The sequence below is a fragment of the Heptranchias perlo genome, chromosome 27 (assembly GCF_035084215.1).
Source record: "Heptranchias perlo isolate sHepPer1 chromosome 27, sHepPer1.hap1, whole genome shotgun sequence".
Taxonomy (NCBI): domain Eukaryota; kingdom Metazoa; phylum Chordata; class Chondrichthyes; order Hexanchiformes; family Hexanchidae; genus Heptranchias; species Heptranchias perlo.
In genome coordinates this window covers 33,082,064-33,103,654 of record NC_090351.1, presented here as the reverse complement: position 1 = coordinate 33,103,654, position 21,591 = coordinate 33,082,064, and the positions used below count along the sequence as shown (strand labels likewise).

The window sequence follows — 21,591 nt, the reverse complement described above, 5'->3', positions numbered from 1 at the left end:
CTTAACTGGACCAGCCATATAAATACTGTGGCTACGAGAGCAGGTCAGAGGCTGGGTATTCTGTGGCGAGTGACTCAACTCCTGACTCCCCAAAGCCTTTCCACCATCTACAAGGCACAAGTCAGGAGTGTGATGGAATACTCTCCACTTGCCTGGATGAGTGCAGCTCCAACAACACTCAAGAAGCTCGACACCATCCAAGATAAAGCAGCCCGCTTGATTGGCACCCCATCCACCACCCTAAACATTCACTCCCTTCACCACCGGCGCACTGTGGCTGCAGTGTGCACCATCCACAGGATGCACTGCAGCAACTCGCCAAGGCTTCTTCGACAGCACCTCCCAAACCCGCGACCTCTACCACCTAGAAGGACAAGGGCAGCAGGCGCATGGGAACAACACCACCTGCACGTTCCCCTCCAAGTCACACACCATCCCGACTTGGAAATATATCGCCGTTCCTTCATTGTCGCTGGGTCAAAATCTTGGAACTCTCTTCCTAACAGCACTGTGGGAGAACCGTCACCACACGGACTGCAGCGGTTCAAGAAGGCGGCTCACCACCACCTTCTCGAGGGCAATTAGGGATGGGCAATAAATGCCGGCCTTGCCAGTGATGCCCACATCCCGTGAACGAATAAAAAAAAACCTTGCTGAGAAAACTATGAAATGTTATTGCATGCCTGGCACATAAAGGAGCGGGTTGGAGAAGTATTGCTTCTTAGAACACTTTAAGAAATAGTGGAGGCCATCAAGTCACTGACTGCATCAGCCTCTAATTATTTTTACCTTTTAATTTAAATTAAGGAATTTTTTAAAAAAACAATTACAAGCAAGTTAATACAGTATCTGTTTGAGCATGAACGTGGCACATGGGGAAACCTGGGTGAAGCTCTCGGCACTGGCTGTTCCAGAAACGCCAGCTGCTCGAGAAATCCCCATCGGGATGACATTGACTTCCTTGAGCTTCCACATTTGTTGTGCAAATCGGAGCAGAGACGCTACAACTGATCACTGTTCGGGAGCCGCTGTAGGAAGTGCGCGCGTGTTAACGCCTGGTGACAACAGGACCAAGCTCAGTTGTCCCTCCGCTCAATCCATCCCTTCCCGCGACGCTCAGGATCTAAGCTCCCACTTCGGCAAGTTATCAGGGGCGCCCAGTAGGGATTCCAACTTTGGTTGGACGTATTCCTGGAGGTTTCATCACATGACCTTCCACCGGCAACTGCACCGCCCAGTCAAACAGCCTTTTCCACCCCCCCAACCCCCCCCCCCAACCATCTGAAATATTTTTATAACTAATAAACCAAAGTGTTCAAAGAAAATGAAAATAACAGACAATTTTTTTTTTTAATACCCCTATGATTTTTCTCCTGGGCTGATCACAGCAGTATCCTGAAGATTAATCTTTAATTCCTGGAGACTCCAGGACAATCCTGTAGAGTTGGCAACCCTAGAGCTCAGTACCATTGGAACTGTATCCTAGAAAGCACTCAAAGCTCTCAGGAGGGGAAGGGAATGAGGGCAGAAAATAAATTAGGTTAAGTAATCCCTTTAATTATCATTATTAACATTGCAGATGAGCTAACAACTTCACTTATATCGGATGCAGAAAAGCTGCCACTGGATGTTTTCACACAAAGTTTGACCTTGTGGCCACCATGTCAATCTTCAGACTTCAAGCTTTTCAACTGGCTTCTAAAACAGGTCACCCTGTTAACATATATTCAAGGTTGCTGGGTGGTACAGAGGCTTAACATACTGAAGCTTGCAATTCCAGGAGCTGCGTTCAAATCAAAACGACAGAATGAAAGACTCACCTCTCAGGAAGCCGCAGTATTGGCACTCTGATAGTGAGAAATGTACGCTGGTATAGTAGAGATTCGTGAGGTTGCAGTTAACACAAACTGTCGGGGAAGAGCGGAGGTCAAAGCCCCAAAGTGCTGGTGTACGGCACATGCTGGCTATTCTCCACAGGGAGGGAAAGAAAATAAACAGAATCAGAGGGCAAGTCACTCGTGCACCTGCTAGCTGCCGGTTGCAGGCCAACGTTGGATGGCGGTTGTGTGATATTGCAAAAGTTTTCACTGTTGCAATAGAAGAGTTGGGAGTTAAACCTTGCCGAGCCTTTCAGTGGGGTGGTGGGGGGCAACAGGAAGAGTAAAAAAGAGGGGGAATAAAGGAAATCTAAAGTAGGATAGAAAATTTAAAATACTTTTTGAAATGGAGGAGATGGGGACAGGAGAAATGCATCAGGTCAAAAAATAATTCAACGTTATTGTAGTTCCCCTACCAAAGAGTTAATAAACACTACTGCAGTACTACTCCTGACCAGTGCCAAGATTCTGGTTGAAGCACTGAGCAAGTAACAAATCAGCGTTTGATAAAAATAATAAAGCAACCTCCATAAACCAGATACTTTGGTCATGAGTCAAGACTCAATCTGCTCGCATAACCCTTCGCATCACTCAGTCATTTTTTCCACCAAGAGAATTCTCCCAGTGACAGTGACTATAAGTGCTTGCTAAGCTATACAGACTAGGAAAGATCCAGGTACTATCCCAGCCTGTATTAAGTTGGTACTCAGTAGTGAGGGCACTGCAATTAAACTCAGTGTTTTGGACATGCATGGGGAAAAATAAACAAGAAGGGAAAAAAAAAATCAGCCAATGTCCCTGCTGACAATCACCCCAGTAATTCCCAGCGCTGTGCGCACATGGACTTTGTGAGTAAGAAGAGGAACGGGTTCAGTTGTGATGCCTCCCATGGCCAGCATAACAGTACAACACAACATCTAAGCTCACACAAGCAGAATGGCTGCTTGGGTAAATATCCCAGCATAAATCAACACCTTGAGAAGAGCAGATATATACGGGAAAATTGAATTTTAAAAAACACAAATGCAGTGAGGCCACGCCATCCCAACTTTCAATGGCTAACATTTAAGGAACAAATGCATGAATTGCAAGAGTTATACATTCCTTTCTGGGGCAAAAACACAAAAGGAAAAGCAGCCCAACCATGGCTAACAAAAGAAATTAAGGATAGCATTAGATCCAAAGAGGAGTCATATAAAGTTGCCAGAAAAAGTAGCAAGTCTGAGGATTGGCAGCAGTTTAGAATTCAGCAAAAACAGACCAAGAGATTGATTAATAGGGGAAATATAGAGTATGAGAGTAAACTGGCAAGGAACATAAGAGCAGCTTATAAAAGCTTCTACAAGTATGTAAAAAGAAAAAGATTAGTGAAGACAAATGTAGGTCCCTTACAGTCAGAAACGGGAGAATTTATAATGGGGAACAGGGAAATGGCAGAGCAATTAAACAAATACTTTGTTTCTGTCTTCATGGAAGAGAACACAAATAACTTCCCAGAAATGCTAGGGAACCAAGGGTCGAGTGAGAAGGAGGAATTAAAAGGAAATTAGTATTAGTAAAAAAAATGTGCTGGAGAAATTAATGGGACTGAAAGCTGATAAATCCCCAGGGCCTGATAATCTGCATCCCAGAGTACTAAAAGAGGTAGCCATGGAAATTGTGAATGCATTCATTGTCATCTTCCAAAATTCTATAGATTATGGAACAGTTCCTGCAGATTAGAGGGTGGCAAATGTAACCCCACTATTTAAAAAAGGAGGGAGAGAAAACAGGGAACTACAGACTGGTTAGCCTAACATCAATAGTAGGGAAAATGCTAGAGTCTATTATAAAGGATGTGATAACAGGACACTGAGAAAATATCAACGGGATTAGACAAAGTCAACATGGATTTAAGAAAGGGAAATCGCGTTTGACAAACCTACTGGAGTTTTTTGAAGATGCAACTGGTAGAATAGATAAGGGAGAACCAGTGGATGTGGTGTATTTCGATTTTCAGAAGTCCTTTGATAAAGTCCCACATAAGAGGTTAGTGTGCAAAGTTAAAGCACATGGGATTGGGGGTAATATACTGGCATGGATTGAAAATATTGGTGAACAGACAGGAAACAGAGAGTAGGAATAAATGGGTCTTTTTCGGGTGGCAGACAGTGCCTAGTGGGATACCGCAGGGATCAGTGCTTGGGCCCCAGCTACTCACAATATATATCAATGATTTGAATGAGGGAATCAAATGTAATATTTCCAAGTTTGCTGATGACACAAAACTAGGTTGGATTGTGAGTTGTGAGGAGGATGCAAAGAGGCTGCAAGGCGATTTAGACAACAGCAGACATCTTTCCTAAAAGATGGGCTGCAGCATAAACCAGGAATGATATCAACTGCCCAAACTGGACTCGTGTTGCAAGCCACTGTGGCAACTGCCCAGCATTGCACAGTAAGATAGTATTTACTCCAAACTGTGTTTGGAGTGAAGATTCCCAATCTCTTCCCTTGGATCAGTCTGGAGCTGCAATACAGAAGGTTAGCATCAAGATGGCTATAATCATGTGATGCAACTCTCCGGCTCATTTCAGCTGTCAATTAAAACTTTCTCCAAACACATGGTCTCACAAAACCAACCCTCTCCATAAAACTCCAGGGAGTGGGGCAGAAACAATCCCATTCAATCCCATCTTTTCCTGTACTGGATCTAATCTCCGTAAGGCTAAATGTAGAACATACAGCTAGAGGAGAGAATTAATTTTAAACCAGGCTCACTACTGTATTGTAACTAGAGGATGCAGTGTGGGGAACAGTGGAATATCCAGGTGATTCTGTGAGTGAAAATGACATGATATTTAATGAATGACAAATGTTACAACTGAATTTTAAAGGATTTTTTCATGAATGGAACAATGGAAGTAGTGCAGTTGGTTTATATAATATTTGGAAGTTAAAAGCCAATACTAGTAATTACAAATAGCTGTTTGTAAAAGTAGTGCATAGCTGTGCCCCAGAGAATATATGATCCCCGGTTTGATTCTCTGTCTGTGCTGAGTTAGCTGATCTCAGTGCGAGAACCACAGCTAACCTCAGCATCCGTGGGCTAGAGAGAGGAGGAGAGAGAGAAAAAAAAATCAGCCATGGGCTCCCACTCCGAATCATTATCTGGTGGCCCCTACTGAGAGGTTCACGACATCAGGCCTGGCTCCCCTCACTATGGTCAAACCGCATGTCAGAATTTGTTATCTAGGTTCACACATGAAGAATAATCACTTGGAGGAGGTACCAGAAGGTGCCCACACCCTGTGGAACTGTATCTAAGCAGAAGGTCATCATCATCAGGAGGGGGGTGGGGGGCGGGGGTTGTGGGGAACACACTATTTTGGTTCATTAACAATTACTACAAAATGTAGAGCATTTCTAATATTCCCCAACGTGTCTTAAAAGTTGGTTTTGGTCCCTTTCCAGGCAGCATTGGTCATCTAGGAAACTATTCGAACAAGACACCAGCCCAAATATTATTAAGGTGGTACTCACTAGTGGTTAGACGAGTACGAATATTTCATTCAATGAACAAAAAACAGATAAGCCACCTGGAAAGAAAATACAGTATTGCTGCTTTCGCTGTGCATAAAGTTCAGTGCTGTTCAACAAGGCTCCTGAATCCAACAGATTTACAGCTGTAATGAGGACAGAGATGTAGCTCCAAATGACACACCCATTGATATCACTGATTAGATACAGCGTAAACAATATTATCCCCCCCCCATATACACACCTCGGTTGATTTTGAATTATTTGGAAGATAAATGTAACCCTGAAACGCAGCTAATAGAATCCTATCCAGGATTAACAAGGAAGTATAAATTTCATACAGAGAAATTGTTACACCAAATTAGAACGCAGTGTACTTTTGGGCATCCCATTATAGAAATTCATCAGAACGATGCCTGGGGATGGGAAACTATAGTTATGAGGAGAGACGGAGATACTGGGACTATTTCCACTGGGGCAGTGGTGACTAAGAGGAGATTTAATTTAAGAGGTTCTTAAATTTATGAAGGGAATTGTCAGGTGAATAGGGAAAGGCTATTTCTCCCAGTTGGGACGTTAGTAACGAGGGGCCGTATATTTCAAATAGTCACAGAGAGTGAAAAGAAGGGCTGGGAGAGATTTCTTTACACAGAGTTATTAGAGCTTGGCATGCTTTGCCACAAGAGAGTACTTGAAGCAGAGACCATTGGATCCTTTAAGGGAAAAATGGATAAACATTTGAAGCAGAGGAAGATACAAGCTATGGGGAAAGAGCAGGGCAGGGGGGTTAGCTTTGGATTGCTCTAGCGAAGAGCCAGTACAGACACGATGGGCTGAATGATTTCCTTCTATGCTGTAAACTTCCATGGGAGTTTTCAGGAAGACTCAATTCCTGGAACAGCAGCAATAAGTGGACATTTTAGAAGAAGCTAGATCTGATGCTGCACAAACCTTTTGCAATGCTCTCTCTCTCTCCCCTCTCCAGTTTTCTTCCTGACCAACATCACTAAAACAGATTATCTGGTCATTATCACATTGCTGTCTGTGGGATCTTGCTGTGCGTGAATTGGCTGCCACATTTCCTACATTACAACAGTGACTACACTTCAAAAGTACTTCATTGGCTGTAATGGGCTTTGGGACATCCAGAGGTCATGAAAGGCACTATATAAATGCAAGTTCCTTCTTTCCCTTTCCTGCTGAAGCACCGACTCAGACTGGCGTTTGACTCCAAACGTGACGGTAGCTCTCTGGTACTATTATTTATGGGCAAGCCCAGACAGTGACTGTCAACAGGTTATTGGCCCCAAGGGAGGGGGGGGGGGGATGGGGGGAGAGGGAGAAGGAGAGCATCACAAACAAGCCTATCTCCCTCCTCCCCTAATGGCAGCACTTTCCAGTGATCTATGGTTAAGGATCAGGAGTAGAACAATGGCTGATTTTTTTTCCCCCTCCACAGCCGAAGAACACTAAAACCAATTGTAACAGCCCCATCAAGGCTTAAGGTTAGATCAGCTAATTCAGCACAGCCCAGAGATGGGACCTGGGAGTTTCCTTGATATCCTTCAATGCAGCCAGCCAAGCAATACTGCACTGAGGCATCCAGAATGCAATGTATTTTATTATAGTTACTTTGAAGTATTCACAATCCTCACCAGGGATACAATGACACCATTGACCATTTTATTGTACACACTCCATTTATTAACCTGGCAAAGTAACGCATAAAACACCTCACCAGCCGGCAATATCCCTTTACGTAACAGCATCAAAACACCACTGATGACAGTTCTACGCTATAAACCATCAACATCAATGCACGAGTTTTGTTTACATTGCACGGGCAGTAAGTCTATTTCCATCAACTACAGCAATATACGGCGCCCAAATAATGAAACAGGCAGTCTCCCAAGTGTGTAAAGGGCATCAGTAGCTTCTTATCTGGTACTTTTCACGGGCATAATGGTCTCAGATTCAGGGTTAAACACACATGCAAGCAGACACTGTATTCTCTCCCGAGTCCTTGCTGGAGATCTCGCTAAGCCTCTCAGCTGGATAAGAAAACCACGAAATAATCTCCATCTTTTGTCATTTGGTTTCCAGACCTCTTTAAAAAAAAAAGTTTTAAATTACATTCGTTCACCACACCTAACTACTGCAGCCAAAGCACTTTTATATAAAAAAAAACGAGGGGGGGGGGAAAGAGAAAGAGATGGGAAGCGAAGAAAAAGAGGGGGGGGGGAGAGAGAAAGAGAGAGAAAAAGGAGAGATGCAACTCTAATCAACACGATTTAAGGCAAAAAAAAATTCATGATTCGTAGCACCACGATTTTTTTTTTCAAAACTGAATCAAACAAATTGGAGTATGAATGGAAGCATGAGCAAAACCGCTGCATAATTCGGCTATTTCAACTGATTTATGTGAAATATATACCCAGCCTTGCCTTCAATAGAAATCATTAGCTTTTGTTTTCAAAGCATAACGTCACGTTAAAAACAGTACAAGCCCCCCTCTCCACCTGGCATCCTTTCAGCACCACTCGCCGCTCTAATGAAACTAAAGAAAGTTTGTTTTTTTTTTAAAAAAAAGTTTTAATTAAAGTTTAGACAGATGGAACTTTTTAAAGAGACGTTAAGATACGTCTTTCTTTTCTTTTTTTAAAAAAAAAACTGGGATGAGAAAGCAACACGCACAGATAATTTACCAGGAACACACACACACACACACACTGCGTTACCTGCAAGACGATCTTGAGTTGCACTCATGGCGTGGGTTTATTTTCTGTTTTAATTTCAGATTCCCTTCTTGATCACTCGCCACAGCGGCGAAATTGACTCCCAAGTTAAAATGTAACCCATCAAGCACAGGCCCGCGCGTGCGCAGCGAGGGCGGAAGGAAGAAGAAATTGACAAGAGCTTCAGTCTGAATCCGTCTGCCAGGCAGTGACCCTGTCTATGCAAATCAGCCGCCAGCAGAAAAAAAAGTTTTAGTTGCAAGAGCTGCGCAAACTTGTCGGGAACTTTTGAGAGGGGGTCAAGTTAAGGTGGCTCTTTGCAGAAGTTCCTCCCTCTCCAACAAAAAAGCATTTACTTTTAGTCCCAAGTCGATAAGGGATTTTTTTTTGTTGTGCAATTAACATCAATGCACCGAGTTTTGTTTACATTGCACGGGAAATTAACAAGCAATATACACACGAACGTTCAGCAGTCAGTGCGGCCGAAGGAGGAGGGATAAATCGACGCGGCTTACCTTGTCTTTCGGAGTGCAAGTGCAAAGTTGCACAGAATGGATTTCAGGGAGGTTATGAGGCAACGTGGATCAAGCTGGCCCGCTGCCACTCTCCTCAACCTCACCCCAGCACGCCACAAAAGCAAAGTTAACGTTGGCTGCTAAACTTGCTGAATTTTTCCCCCCTAGTTTCAAACAAAAAGGCTGCAAGAAGTAAAGCATGGTTTCGGCATTTCATAAAGAGTGGCTTTTTAAAAAAAAAACGCAGCCAGTTGTTATGATCTGGAATGCGCTGCCTGAAAGGGTGATGGAAGCAGATTCAACAGTAACTTTCAAAAGGGAATTGGATATATGTTTGAAAAGGAAAATATTGCAGGGCTATGGGAAAATCAGGAACTTTCTTCCCCAAAAGCTAGGTCAATTGAAAATTTCAAAACTGAGCTTGATAGACTTTTGTTCTGCAAGGGTATTAAGGGATATGGATAAACGGAGTTAAGATACAGATCAGCCATGAACTAATTGAATGCTGGAACAGGCTCGAGGGGCTGAATGGCCTCCTTCTGTGCTGTATGATTCTGAGATTGTGGGAAGAGTCTCGCTACAGTCAGACCCATTCCCCAAAAAATATAAAACCTGGTCAGCCTGCCTATGTTTTAAAATTAGTAATCTCCACATACTCAGCACCAACAGCAAATTTTATCAACTAAATTCGCCTCCACAAAAGCTCACACTTTACCTACAGCTATATAATCTCCTCCAAAGACAGCATTCTGATTTACAGTCACTGACTGTCAGATCAATTCAAGAACAAAATGGATGAGGAAGAATGGTTATATTTGAGCCTGAAGATTGCAACTGAATTGCCCAGATTTCTATAAGTAACACAAGCCATGTTTCTTCCCCCCACCCACACACAATTTCCTGCTCAATGTCTTCCAATGTCTGTCACTTGAAAGGTGCTCTATAACTACAAGTTGTGTTTCTGCAGCTACACCTCCACATTCTGCCTCGGTCCAACAAGTCTGCACAGAAGATCAGCAGTAAAACTTCACGCAGTGTCTCTCCTCCATGTGGAACTCTCTCCCAGATGGTGCCAAAGTACCTGGAACTGTGCTTCCTAACCCACACTTGAGAGGGTGCCATCAATGGTAGTCACATGATTTTGTCAGCTTAGTTCAGTTGATGGCACATCTTACCTCTAAGTCAGAAGGTTGTGGGTTCTAAACCCCAGTCCAGGACCTCAGCACGTAATCTAAACTGGTACTTCAGTGCAGTACTGAGGGAGTGCTACATTGGCAGCAGTACTGCTCTGTGCAAGTTGGCTGCTGTATTTGCCTACACAGCAAGAGTGACTGCATTTTAAAAGATCCACTGGTTGTAAAGCACTTCGGGGCATCGTGAGGATCTGATTAGATGCTATATAAAAGTAACTTCATTCTTTCTCCTGCTGTTGATGACACGCGCAAATAAAAAGCTAGTTGTTGTTGTTGTTTTCACATCTTCACACTCGTCCCTTAGAGAATAGTGTCAAGTAGTGGAAGGATTTTCAGGCTGAGTAACAATCTGACAGGCCGCAACACGAAAGCTCCTTCCTTGGCCATCGTTATACCAGCTGATAGGGCGGTTGGTCCCATTTGGCAGGAGGGTTATATAGGCTCCCACAACCCATGCAATGACGGGGGGAAATACCCACCAGATGGATGTCAGCCAGAGCTCCAGTTTCCAGTCACCGGGTCTGTCTGGAGTGAGATTCAAACCCCGCACCTTCTGACTCCGAGGCAGGAATGCTACCACTAAGCCAAAGGCTCGCCTCACACATAAGGCTAGTGATCTCGGTGGCTTCACAGGTCCAGATTTTCATGACTATTGCAACCGCTGTCAAATTAGGCATTTCCTGTATGGGTCTGCTAAAATTCCCATGGCCAGTTCTGTGTATTTGAATGTTTGTGTCATAATGCAAGCAGGCAGATGTGCAGAATCATCTCTGCATCGACTGCCAGGAATGCCCTGCTTTCTGATTTTCAATGAATGTCAATGTCCCCGAGTTCTTATCACTAAACTCTGTTCTCTACTGATTATTATTTTGCTGATTTGTTTTACCCAGTATATAGCGACATGCATCATGGTGCTGATACATCACAGTCCTCCATCCTTCATCTTTGGAACTAATCAAAAGCAAGAGCAGTACCACATCGCTCAAGTAAATCACGAGGAGTGCAGGATAGGAAGGTCATGCGCCTCTGCCTGAGTACAGCACTCCTGGGACCCAAGCACCAAGGTAAAAATGCCTTTGTAAGCAGCAACGCAAGTACAAGAGTTTGTTGTCTCTTCTTGAACCAAGGTTGTTGGAGGATAAATTAGAAACATGGGGAATATGTGACTTGCTGGTTGTTACCCTGCACAATATTTCTGTCTTTCTGTTCATTCAGCAACTGTGTGTCTATAAGATATAAAACTCTTTCCTCCATACTCATCTCCCAATTCTATAAGATCGAGTAAGGTACTTTACCACGTATGAAAAATGGGGAAGACAGAGTTTGTGACAAAGAGCATAAATGGAGAAAGAAGATAAAGAGGAAAGAGTATGGACTTTAAAAAAATTAAATTACAAACCGCACAAATTTCTGTGCAATGAACTGCAACAGAAAACTTCTATGTGGCAGAGACACTGCAGCATCCTTGAAGCCTGAATGTAACCTCCTACAGTTGTTTGGTAACATTAGTAATATGCTACCTGTGGGCCTTTCAACGGTCTTGAGCATAAAGGACAAAAAATGTCGCCATTCAAATGTCTTTAATAGTTTCATTCCATTCTTTTTTCTTCTTCTAAACTAAAAATTCCTGATGCTAATATCATCGAATCATAGAAAGGTTACAGCATGGAAGGAGGCCATTCGGCTCATCGAGTCCACGCCGGCTCTATGCAAGAGCGATCCAGTTAGTCCCACTCCCCCGCCCTTCCCCATAGCCCTGCAAATGTTTTCCTTTTGAAGGCCATGATTGAATCCGCCTCCACCACCCCCTCAGGCACTGCATTCCAGATCCTAACCACTCGCTGTGTAAAAAAGTTTTTCCTCATGTTTACCTTTGATTCTTTTGCCAATCACCTTAAATCTATGCCCTCTGGTTCTTGACCCTTCCGCCAATGGGAACAGCTTCTCTCTATCTATTCTGTCGAGACCCTTCATGATTTTGAATACCTCTATCAAATCTCCTCACAACTGTCTCTGTTCCAAGGAGAACAACCCCAGCTTCTCCAGTCCATCCACTTAACTAAAGTCCCTCATATCTGGAATCATTCTAGTAAATCTCTTCTGCACCCTCTCTTAAGTCCTTCATATCTTTCCTGAAGTGCAGTGCCCAGAACTGGACACAATACTCCAGTTGTGGCCGAACTAGTATTTTATAAAGGTTCAACATATCTTCCTTACTTTTGTACTCCCTGCCTCTATTTATGAAGCCCAGGATCCCGTATGCTTTTTTAACTGCTTTCTCAACCTGTCCTGCCACCTTCAATAATTTGTGCGCATATATCCCAAGATCTCTGTTCCTGTGCCCCTTTTAGAATTGTGCCCTCTAGTTTATATTGCCTCTCCTCATTCTTCCTACTGAAATGTATCACTTCACATTTTTCTGCATTAAATTTCACCTGCCACGTGTCTATATCCTCTTGAAGTCTATGCACCAGCCTGTCTATATCCTCTTGAAGTCTATCACTATCCTCCTCACTATTCACTACCCTTCCAGTTTTGTGTCATCTGCAAATTTTGAAATTGTGCCCTGTACACCCAAGTCCAAGTCATTAATATATATCAAGAAAAGCAGTGGTCCCAGCACCGACCCCTGGGGAACACCACTGTACACCTCCCTCTAGTCTGAGAAACAACCGTTCACCACTACTCTCTGTTTCCTGTCCCTTAGCCAATTCTGTATCCATGTTGCTACTGCCTCCTTTATTCCATGGGCTGCAATCTTGATGACATGTCTACCATGCGGCACTTTATCAAACGCCTTTTGAAAGTCCATATACACCACATCAACTGCATTGCCCTCATCTACCCTCTCTGTTAACTCATCAAAAACTCTATCAAGTTAGTTAAACATGATTTGCCTTTAACAAATCCATTCTGGCTTTCCCTAACCAATCCACATTCGTCCAAATGACAGTTAATTCTGTCCCGGATTATCGTTTCTAAAAGTTTCCCCACCACCGAGATTAAACTGACTGGCCTACAGTTGCTGGGTTTATCCTTTTTTGAACAAGGGTGTAACATTTGCAATTCTCCAGTCCTCGGGCAGCACCCACATATCTAAGGATGTTTGAAAGATTATGGCCAGTACCTCCGTAATTTCCACCCTTACTTCCCTCAGCAACCGAGGATGCATCCCATCCGGACCAGGTGATTTATCTACTTTAAGTACAGCTAGCCTTTCTAGTACTTCCTTTTTATCAATTTTAGCCCATCCAGTATCTCCTGCCTCCATGAGTAGATCGTCTTTATGGTCCCTAATCGGCCCCACCCCTTCTCTTGCTACCCGTTAACTGTTTACATGCCTGTAGAAGACTTTTGGATTCCCTTTATTGTTCTCATACTCTCTCTTTGCCCCTCTTATTTCCTTTTACACTTCCCCTCTGAACTTTCTATATTCTGCATGGTTCTCACTTGTGTTATAGGCCCCTTTTTTCTGCTTCATCTTACTCTCTATCACTTTTGTCATCCAGGGAACTCTGTCTTTAGTTGCCCTACCTTTCTGCCTCATGGGAATGTGCCCAGACTGTACCCGAACCATCTCCTCCTTAAAGGCTGCTCGCTGTTCAATTACAGTTTTGCCTGCCAATCTTTGATTCCAATTTACCCGGGCCAGATCTGTTCTCATCCCATTGAAATTGGCCCTCCTCCAATTGAGTATTTTTACTTTAGAGTGGTCCATGTCCTTTCCCATAGCTATTCTAAACCTTATGATACTATGATCGCTGCTCTCTAAATGCTCCCCCACTGACACTTGCTCCACTTGGTCTGCCTCTTTCCCTAGAACCAAGTCCAGCAATGCCTCCTTCCTCATTGGGCTGGAAAAGTACTGGTTAAGAAAGTTATCCTGAACAGGTTTCAAAAATTCCTCCCCCTCTTTACCCCTTATATTTTTTATCCCAGTCTATATTAGGATAGTTGAAGTCCCCCATTATCACTACTCTATGGCTTTTGCACCTCTCTGTAATTTCCCAGCAAATTTGCTCCTCTATATCCTTCCCACCAGTTGGTGGCCTATAGAATACACCCAGTAATGTAATGGCGCCTGTATTATTTCTTAACTCTAACCAAATAGATTCTGTCCTTGATCCCTCCAGGACATCCTCTCTCTCCAGCACTGCAATACTCTCCTTAATCAATACTGCCACCACCGCTCCCCCCCCACTCCTATCTTTCCTTCCCTATCTTTCCTGAACACCTCGGGCCCGATATTACGAGGGTGGCGGGTTCGTGGCGGGGGGGCGATTGGGCGCGTGGGTAACGCGCCCGGTGAAATCAGTCTGCCCCAAACGCGATCGCAGGCTAATTGGAGCCGCTTACCTCTTGTTCCGGGTTCCCCGCTGCTGATCTGCGCGGCGGGCGGACTGCGCATGCGGAGTAAGGTCTGTCAGCTGGAGGAGCTCTATTTAAAGGGGCAGTCCTCCACTGACTGATGCTGCAAGAAATAGGAATAATTACAGCATGGAGCAGCCCAGGAGGAAGGTTGCTCCCAGGTTTAATGACGCCTCACTCCAGGTATCATTGGATGGGGTGAGGAGGAGGGGGAGGACAGAGATCTTCCCCCCAGCGGAAGGGAGGAAGCGGCCTGCCTCTGCCAAGAAGGCCTGGCTCGAGGTGGCAGAGGAGGTCACCTGCACCACCAACATATCGCCCACCTGCATACAGTGCAGGAGGCGCTGCAATGACCTAAGTAGGTCAGCCAAAGTGAGTACACTTACTCATTCCCCTACACTCCGTCTGCCACATCACCGCCCCCACCCCACATCTCCTTCTGCACTGCCAACACTACTCTGTCACATCACCCCTCACACACTCAAACCTCATCCTCATCTTACCTGCACTTACTCACCTCGCCAGTACTCATCCCGCCACTACCACTCAACCCAATCCTCATACAATCTCATACTCACCCTATCTCATACTCACTCTCTCATGCATCTCTTTCACGGTCAGCCTCACTCAACCTGCCACTACCTGTGCTGCAGCCACAGGGCATGCATCACATATGTGCAGTAGGCAGCGTAAGGCAAACGTGTCGTGAGCATGAAGGGGATGCACAAGGGTGTTTGAGGGTTTGTCATGGTTTTTACTTATATTTAATTTCTGATCAACTGACATTACATATTATATTGGCACCACTACTGCCACGTCTTTGCGAATCTTGTCTGGTTTGTGCAATAATGCCCTTTCCTGAGGATCACAATGAAGACCCACAACTGATGCCACCCATTGTGTCACTGCAGAATGGGTGTAGGTGTATTTGCAGGGGTCTTTTGTGCAGATGACTGAGAGACGTCGGTGATGTCCCCGGTGGCACCCTGGAAGGATGTGGAGGAGAAGTTGTTGAGGGCAGTGGTGACTTTGACAGCGACAGGTAAGAAGATGGTGCTCGGGCCAGCCGGGAGCAGCTCGGCATGAAGGAGGCTGCAGATGTCCACGACTACATGTCGAGTGACTCTGAGCCTCCGTGTGCACTGCTGCTCAGAGAGGTCCAGGAAGCTGAGCCTCGGTCTGTGGACCTTGTGGCGAGGGTAGTGCCCTCTGCAACGCATCTCTCTCTGTGGTTGCCCTCCCTCCTGCTGTGCAGGTGGATGTGTCACAGCACTGTGTTGTGGAGCTCCACGTGTCAGAGGTGGACGGCGTGGCCGGCGAGGCTGGTGATGCTGTTCGCCCTCCGAGGAGGTCTTGACTGCAGCTACGGCGGCCCCCATCCGGGAGATGTACATTTGAGGGGGTCGGCAAGGTAGGTAAATGTGTCTGGACACCGGGGTAAGTGTGCAAGTGGTGAATTTTATTGTTAGGAGGAGGGTGGTGGAGGCCAAACTTTGTCCAAAGTGACAGAGTGGCCTCCTGCAATGAGTGAGGGTTTCCCCCCCACCTGTCAAATGGACCTTTGCAGCTGCCACAGGCTGATGGCTGCAACACGTCCATTTGAACTGGGAGTGTTTCCCTCAGCACGGGAAACAGTCCCAGTTGTTTGTAAAATCCCAACCCTCCTAAAATATCTCGTTAATCAGGTCTGTAAACGACCTGAAATACCAAAATAAATACCTTAAGTGGCACCCCGTCGGCTTTAATTGCCGGTGGGAATCCCACATGCGGGGGCAGCGCGTGCATGTGAGCGCATCTGTGGGAAACCCAGAAGTGGGCGGGTTGGAGCTGGGCTCCCGACCCGCCCCGGGAATCCCCGATTTACTTGGCCCCCCTGCCAGGAACGCACCCGATCCTGGGGGCTAAAATCGACCCCCTTGTATCCAGGAATATTCAATACCCAATCCTGCCCTTTTTTGAGCCAGGTCTCCATTATCGCCACTACAATGTATTCCCATGTGGCCATTTGCGCCTGCAGCTCACCAACTTTGTTTACCACGTTTTGTGCGTTTACACACATGCACTGTAAACCAGTCTTAGACTTTCTTGTACTCTCTCTTGGTCTGCTCCCACCTAATACCATACTACTTCTTGCTCTCTCCCGATCCTTTGTGCCCCTTGTTTCTCCTTTCCAATGCTCCATCCTGGTGCCCATCCCCCTGCCAAATTAATTTAACCTCCTCCCCACCCCAACAGCACTAACGAACCTCCCCGTGAGGACATTGGTAACCTTTAAAGTGAAATGATGCAGCAAGTCATTTTACTCTTGTGTCCTGGAATCCATAATTCATAACAGTCTCTGCATCCCAAAAATATCCAGCCATTGTAAAGCACTTTGGAACTTTCTGAAAACATGATAAGGCACTATATAAATGCACGCTCTTTCTTTCTCCTACAGTTGATGGCACACACAAAGATAAAGCTGGCCACTTTCACTACCCACAATTCATAAGTGACTGTACTTCAAAAAGTAATCCATTCATAAAGGAAAATGGTCAATGGTACAAGAATGTGCTCAAGTTTGGCACAATATTTTAGTAATATAGAAGTATTCCCTAACACTGGAACTTTACTTTTTGTTTGAATTGTTGCAACCCTTTGTTAAATTTCAGCCATATTGGAGAGATATATGGGTTCAGGAAGGAATATTGGCTAAGACACTAGGACAATTCCCTACTCTTCTTTGAATAGTACCGTAGGGTTTATACAGAGTTGGCAGATAGGGAGGGCCTTGGTTTTACACCTCATCCAAGATGGCACCACCAACAATGCAGCACTCCGTCAGTACTGCATTGAAATACCAGCATAGACTGTATGCTCAAATCCATAGTGAGGCTTGAGCCCACAATCTTCTGACTATGGGGAAAGAGTGATACCAACTGAGCCAAGCTGAAATACGAAGGAGGATCCATTGGTAGCAAATCAGCTATTGCAGCTGCAAACAGAAACTTAACGTGCAGAGTCTTTAGCTAATTTACACGTAGATCTTTTTGGGATATTTTATTTGGCTGATTGAGGCACATGACACGAATCAACACGCAACTGGTCAAGTTTCAAATAGACCCACAGAAAAGTAATACAATGTTTGAAACAGGAAGCGAGCAAGAATTGTGATCATCTTGGCACTTTTTTTTCTTTAATAGGAAACAATCAGACAGCTTCTGGACTTGGCCTTAGTCCCACTACCTCCTCAGTCCTCTCTGTCAATCCCTCTCTCCCCACCCTATCCCTCCTTTCCACCCTGGCCTTCCCCCTTTCCTCATCCTTCTTTTCCACTCCATTCCATTCACTTCCCTCTCCCATCTTTCAGTTTCTGTCTGTCTCACCCATTCTCACTCACTTGTCTTCATGAGTCACCATGTTTGGAAGAGAGGATGCTTGTTTTATTGAAGATATCCTAGCAACAAAAAGTTCAGTGGCTTTTCAGAGAGTAAGTATTTATCTCCATATTAAGGTATCAGATAATTGACAGATAGTCAACAACATTTCCAGTAATTGAGAGGCCTGCCCTAAGTTTGACTTCAATTCACTGGGCAGCATCCAAGAACAAAAAAGAAGTGCTTGGGGTATTCATTATGGCTTTTTTGTCATGGCTGTAATTATACATTTTCTCTGGCCTTTGTCCATTTTTCTTGATTGCAAACCAAATACATTTTAAATTGCTTCAATCACTCAATCATTAAATCGAATGACTGAGTTTCCTGTTTTCAAAACAAGAAGAGCCAATCCTTTTTAAGCCTCTTACATATTGTACATAAACAATGACAAATTCCGACTCTAGGGTTCAAATTTACACACGGTACTGGTCTGTGACCATTTAGGTTTAGGATTGATGTTTTATGGAACATAATGAGCCTCAGGGCCTGAGATTTGCTCACTTTCCCCAGTGGTATGTTCCTCCATTTGAGAAAGTCTGGGTCAGGAGTTTTTCCACAGTTGATTGAGCCATTTTTATATGACACGGATGTAGCCAACTAGAGACGTGTAGTTCTCCCATAGTCAGCTACAGTCCTAAGAATTAACAGTGGGACCTACAAGAAATTCACAACCACTAGGACCTATGATAATGTAGGTCTATGACATTTTGTTGGGTTAAAGCCTTATAAACACAGGGAGTCAGTCCCATACGTTTGTAACTTAGGACTCCGTATTACACAGCAGTCCAATGTGCCTATGAAGACTGGTACTGAAATCCAAACATAAAAGGAAAGCAGCACATGGAGGTCACTGATCCCAAACAAAAAGAAAATATGCAACATGTGTAAAAGTGTCTTGTATGCTGCTATGTGATACTCTGAAGAATTTATATTTACTGTATATAATATCTTCCACATCCTCAAAACATCCTAAAGCACTTCACAGCATACTTTTTGAAGTGTAATCACTGTTGTTATGTAGGCAAATGCAGTAGCGAGTTTGAACACAAGGTCACACAAACAGCAGTGAGACAAATGACAAGTTAATCTGTTTCCCTGGTATTGGGTGAGAGAATTCTCCTTCTCTTCTTCAAATAGTGCCATGTGAATCTTTTACGTCCACTGGAACAGGCAGGCTGGGCCTCAGTTTAACGTCTCATCCAATAGGCGACATCTCTGACAATGCAGCAACCCCTCAGCACTGAAGTGTCAGTTTAGATTATGTGCCTAAATCCTAGAGTGGAGCTTGAACCCATGACCTTCTGACAGAGGTAAGAGTACTCCCAGTGAGACAAGCTGACACTTCCAATTCTCTAACAGGAGAGGAGTTTCCCTCTGCAACTTTAAAAGCCTTTTTAAAATCCATCTTAATATCCACTTTTGGTCATTTCTCCTACTACTCTCTCACTGAGGCTTGGTGTCCAGTCCTTTCTATTTTTCCCTCTGTAAAGCATCTTGGAATAATTTTTCTACAACGAAATGCAAGCTGTTGACAATGATGATTGCCAGTCATGGGAATATCTGTAACACATTCCAACATGTGTACCAATTGACTTAACAATGAAGGTTGTGAGAGGAGAAGGAAAGAATGCCTTGCCTTGGGCAGGAAGGGTTTTTATGTGCACACTTGTGCTTCACTGTTTTAGTGGAAGAAGACAGACAGAAGCCAATTTTGCAATCTAACCAGTAAAAGTAAAATTCTGACTTTGGATGATTTGGATTCAGCCGCCCTTCGATATCACCCATTTTACACTCTTACCCAAAGTCATAATTCCCCCTCCCCCCATGTGTTTCCAGTTCTCTCATGCCTCTCAAGGTGGGACTTTGGGATCAATATGAAGTTGCAGAGTGGCGTTTAGCTTCCCCTCTCCATTGCTTGGCCATGACATCTTGTTTTGTAAGTTTTCATTAACCATTCCATCATAATGTTCTCATAATTCGCTGGAACAAGTTGCATATGCTGAATGACACAAGCACCCAGAATAAGTTGTACATCCACTTGGAACTATTTGAAACTCTGTGCTCTACTTCTTATTGTTCTTGGGGGTTTCTAACTTTTTTGCAGTGGCTTCATTTTTATTTTGTTGAACGTGAGCAGTGAAATGTTAGCATCGTGAAGCTTTCTGTCACTTCAGTCTCAGGTATAACAACAACATCAACTTGCATGTATATAGCGCCTTTAATGTCCCAAGGTGCTTCACAGGAGCGTTATCAAACAAAATTTGACACCGAGCCACATAAGGAGATATTAGGACAGGTGATCAAAAGCTTGGTCAGTGGTAGGTTTTAAAGGAGGAGAGAGAGGTAGAGGGGCAGAGAGGGTTAGGGAGGGAAATACAGGGCTTAGGGCCTAGGCATGGCCACCAATGGTGGAGTGATGAAAATCGGGGCTGCGGAAGAGGCCAGAATTGGAGGAGCGCAGAGATCTCAGAGGGTTGTAGGGCTGGAGGAAGTTACAGAGATAGGGAGGGGGTGAGGCCATGGAGGGATTTGAAAACAAGGATGTAAATTTTAAAATCGAGGCGTTGCCGGACCAGGAGCCGATGTAGGTCAGTGAGCACGGGAGTGATGGGTGAACGGGACTTGGTGTGAGTTAGGATACAGGCAGCAGAGTTTTGGATGAGCTCAAGTTTGTGGAGGGTGCAAGGTGACAGTAGCACCACATTCTAGTGGACATCTAACTATTGTAACAATGTAGCATTTTTGTTACTAAGGTTAGTCAGTAACAAAGCAGAAAAGACATTAGTGCTTAAAAACATGACACAAAGTTACTCCAACACTGATACAGGTGCCATCCCCAGATATAAGAGCGCAAATCGTTACTTAAAAACAGAGTTCATAAGTTATCTTCAAAGGGAATTAGATTGTTCTTTGAAAAAGATTATTTAAAGGTGTGGGGAGCGTGCAGAGGAGTGGGATTAGACTAGGTGGCTCTGGTAGAGAAAAACACAAGCGTAGATCTGATGGGCTGAATGGCCTGTTTCTACGATGTAATAATCTATGACTTCTATGAACTGGACATGTGCAGATGTTTAACTGCTGTCCCAAAGCTGTAGAGTCTGCCCCGCAATATGACCATAGTAGTTTCCATAGCACTGACACCCTCGAGTAATATTGCAGAACCATTTCTTGACATTGTTCTGCAATATAAATAGGCTGTATAAACGGCCAGAATACTTAACAGTATGACGAATTCAAAACAATGCATTTTAAACAATTACCGCAGGAGGTGTAGGTTTAGATTTTATTTTGATTTTCTATATGTTTTTAGTGACGGTTATAAAAAGGTAGAATTACAAAATTTGTAAAAGTTTACATTTTTCAATTTATGGAGATGGATTGAAATATTATATTTTTAATCATGTCATAAAAGTTTTATTGTAATCCTCAATGGGATAATTGTAAAACACTCATAATATGATTTTTTTTCAGTAGTAATATTTTTACAAAATAGATTTTCCTGATTTGATCTTTGCTGAAATTTTGTTTAGTCTGTTTCAAACATTAGTCACAAAATACCAAATTAATAGAAATGTGATTGGTTCCATATGCATTGGGCTGCAGCACCAGGCACCAGTATAAATGGTCCATACACATGTAACTACGATATAGACCAGCATATAAGGTCCACACACACATAACTATGATAGAAACCAGTATATCAGTTCCATGCACACGTAACTACGATATAGATCAATATATCAGGTCCATACACACGTAACTACAATAGAGACCAGTATATCAAGTCCATACACATGTAACTACGATAGACACCAGTATATCAAGGTCATACACACGTAACTATAATAGAGAGCAGTATATCAGGTCCATACCACATCTAATTATAGTAAATTACACTAATTTGCATGTATACACATATATAACTACAGCAATAGTTACTGATACATCAGCTCATTAGCTATAACTAC

General features: G+C 43.8%; 1 protein-coding gene and 1 long non-coding RNA gene across 3 annotated transcripts in view; one reads left to right on the top strand and one right to left on the bottom strand.

The window, feature by feature from the left end:
* The window catches only part of LOC137344556 (solute carrier family 45 member 3-like), a 112,906-nt gene extending 104,548 nt beyond the window's left edge, over positions 1–8,358 (bottom strand). For both annotated transcript variants that reach the window (XR_010968386.1, XM_068007600.1), the window contains exon 1: positions 8,135–8,358. The gene's annotated coding sequence lies outside the window, so the exon portion shown is untranslated. The remainder of the gene's footprint in view (positions 1–8,134) is intronic.
* LOC137344557 (uncharacterized) overlaps positions 1–21,591 on the top strand; it is an 88,274-nt gene that overhangs the window by 50,056 nt on the left and 16,627 nt on the right. Inside the window, exon 2 of the long non-coding RNA XR_010968387.1 lies at positions 10,730–10,903. This is a non-coding gene — a long non-coding RNA (uncharacterized lncRNA). The remainder of the gene's footprint in view (positions 1–10,729; positions 10,904–21,591) is intronic.